The sequence below is a fragment of the Pteropus alecto genome, unplaced genomic scaffold, assembly GCF_000325575.1.
Source record: "Pteropus alecto unplaced genomic scaffold, ASM32557v1 scaffold87, whole genome shotgun sequence".
NCBI lineage: Eukaryota > Metazoa > Chordata > Mammalia > Chiroptera > Pteropodidae > Pteropus > Pteropus alecto.
In genome coordinates this window covers 3,116,182-3,119,561 of record NW_006443225.1, presented here as the reverse complement: position 1 = coordinate 3,119,561, position 3,380 = coordinate 3,116,182, and positions in this window count along the sequence as shown.

The window sequence follows — 3,380 nt, the reverse complement described above, 5'->3', positions numbered from 1 at the left end:
AAAGTCATCCTATGTGTAAGTCATAGTAAAAGGATTAATATTTATAAGCACTGAGAGACTGCAAAGTTAATTCTCCTCCTTTATAGACACCAAAGAGATGTAAATTGGGTAGAAATCTAGACAAGATTAGAGCCGAGATGCCTGGTCCTTGGGGTCAGCATTGCTTCCCCCTCAGCTCTGTGGTGTTGGGCAAGCCACATCCTCTAGCTGTGGAAGAGAAGGTGGTTCCATGTGACCTGTGATTCTTCCGTGTATGTACAGCCAGATGCATTGATTGTCTCAGTAGGAAAGGGCTCTTAATTGTTCAGCAATTAATAGTCATCCTGTATGTTACGTTTTCTTTGGAAAAGACCTGAGATGGATATGGGGTTATGGTGGTTATAACATAAGGTTATAATTCTTATGTCAGGGCCTGGGGATTATTGAATGATAAAGTTAGCTTGTAAGGCCAATGTGTAGAGACTGTTCTTTCTGAAGGGAGTTGATCATGATGATCCGTTTAGTTAGCTGTGGATGAGGTGACTATCTCGGAGTGCAGAGTAGAATTGAGTGGGAGGGCTGTGGAAAGCGAGGGATCCAATCAGAGAACTTTTGTTCTGGAAGGTTGCAAGGAAGTAGGCAAGGTCCCTGGAGGAGGCAGCCCTGTAAGGCAAGAGATAAGCCCATTGTTTGAGCAGCAATGTCCAATGTAAATATGCCAGCTACATATGTCATTGTTAATGTTCTAATAGCCATGTTAAAAAAAAAAAAAGTGAAAAGAAGCAGGTGAAATTGATTTTAACCATATATTTTGGTTACCTCCAAATACCCAAAATAGTATCATTAAACACGTAATTGATATGAAACATTAATATGTTTTGCATTCATTTTTGGTACTAAGTCTATAAAACTGGCTGTGTTTTCTACTTAGAGCACACCTCAGTCTGGCCCTGTGCAGTTCATACCCCTTTATGGCTGCAGCTGCCAGACGGGATGGTAAAGCTCTGCAGACTTGCGAGGAGCTGAGTGGGTGATCCCTGGGACCCTGGGCTCGTCTTCCAGAAACAGCCATATCATTGGTGCTATCAGTTACCTGTTTTGTTTTGTTTTGTTTTGTTTTGTTTTGGACTGCGACTATCAACTATCCTTATTTTGAGTAGTTTTTTCTTTGGTCACCCTTTCCTTAGTTTTATAAATGCCAGGCTGGGACCCTGGAAGTTCATTTGTTTGGACCCCTTGGAATACTTAAAATAATGTAAAGAGAAGTGGCCCTAGGGTCGTGGCGGAGAGAATCAGAGAGATATACAAGTAAAGGGAGCCTGCTCACAGGGTCCCACGGTCCCTGTCCACTCAGAGCTTTTCCATCCAGGGTTTCCATGGCTGTGGCCAGGAGAGCAGCAGAACCAGTGCTCTTCCAGAGGCTCAGATAAGCGGGGCCTGGAAATAAATGTAGAGGGAATGAAATCAGTGGTAATGGATGGAAGATACAGATACAGAAACATCAAGCTGTTGTTTGTCACATGAAGCCTACAGAAGCCATATGCTGGGACTGCCCCTCCATTATTTGTGGCACAAATAATACAGAGTGTGTTGCAAACCTTTGGAAGAAAAAGAGAAACGAAGATCAATAAGTGCAACAGAAGAACGCCCCTCGCAGGCCAGCGCAGGTAGAAGCAACCGCCACGCCTTTCACGGGCCATACGGCACGAGTGGATCCGGGGTGGCCTTGAAATTAAAAGTTTCAGGATCATCGCCAGTGATAAAGGCAATATTTACACTAATCAAACGGTTTGGGCAAAACTTCTGATACTCCTCTGGTAACCAAAAATAGTATCATAGGTCATTTAATGTATAAAAACAAAACAATGATAAAATACAATCCTGTTGAGAAAGAGAATCCTTTTCGCCCAAACTTCATTGCAGACCAGGAATTTGAAAAAAGTTTTAAGCTGTACAGCCAGTCATTGAAAGTGCGCCTGGGGAACAAGCGTCGGGATTAGAGCGCTGTTTAGGAAACCAGCAATTTAGAACTGGTAATCTGCTGAGACGCTCCAATCCCGAAGGAGGCCTCGGCCGCCCGGCGCCAGTCGAGACTGCCGGCCGCGGCGCTCGGACCCGCCGACGAGGCTGCGAGCTGAGCGCGTGGGCCCTGCAGAGCCAGCGAAGGTCGCCGCGGCCCGGCCCTGGGCCCCGAGAAGCTCCCCGCGGTGCGCAGTTTCCTCCTCCTCTGGGTCCCGCAGAATTCTCCCGAGTTCACGTTCACGCGGCACAACAGAGCCTTGTTCTGCGAGTCACAATGGGGAGCTTGGAGGGAGACCGCGACACCTCACTGGGGTTTTTCCTTTGAAATCGTTCTAGGGTCTGAGACTGAAAAGCGGGCATCGGCGAGATCGCTGGGGGCAGTGGGTGCCACACCAAGTGCGTTCAGAGACGTAGCTTATCTTCGCTGGCCTCCGCCCTCCCTTGAGGCCGTCCGAGGCTTCTCCGTGGGAGTGGCAGTTGGAGCCACTTCTACCCACCTGTCTCTCCAACCCTGTCCTTGGCTCCTCTCGACTCAGCCTGAGGCCCTGAGATTAACAACACAGGCTGTGCAATGACCCTTTCCTTAAAGCAAGTTTCTGCACATTTCAGATATATGTTCATATGGAGTTTACTTGAACTATATAAAATTTTGTCCACTTCTCTACATGCAGACTATTCTTAATCTACCCACGCAGACCTTGGAGACAGATGCTGAATGGGAAAAAGTATGGTATCCTTTTTTTTTTTTTTACAACCCCCAGTTGCATTTCACGTAGACATCTTGCTTAGGGGACTTTCAGTGACCTTTCATGAGACCGCCTTTGTTGGAGATACCGTGCTAGGCATTGGGAACAAGGACACCTGCCAGTTCTAACTGGAGGAAAGCCAGCTCTTCATCAAAATAAGGTCCCCATGAGTTAGAGAGTTAAATGTGCCCATTAAGTTACGGTCAGCGTGCTGCCACATTGCAGATACACCTAGGTAGGTCTGCAACATGTTTTGGTGAGTGACTAGTTTAGAGAAATAAAGGCAGAACACTAATTATGGAAGAGAGTAGAAGCTTTTAGTTTGAAATTAAAGAGCAGTTTTGAATTTTTGTTTTTAAGAAACTTGCAAGGTAGTTAATATCAGATCCTAGAGACGGAAACTTCACACCTAAAAGGCAATTTAATGATAACCTAAATGGCTTCATCCAAATTAGGAACCAAACCAAACCAGACTGGGGGAGGGGACAATGAATCTGATATTCTTCAAAAGCACCAAGGTCATCCTCCTCAAAGTCAGCATTCTCAGCCCTCCTTGCGCTGATCGTACTATTCTGCGTTGCTGTTATTTTGAATCACTCGAGAGCAGGTAGGGGTGTGTGGTATTAGATCTTC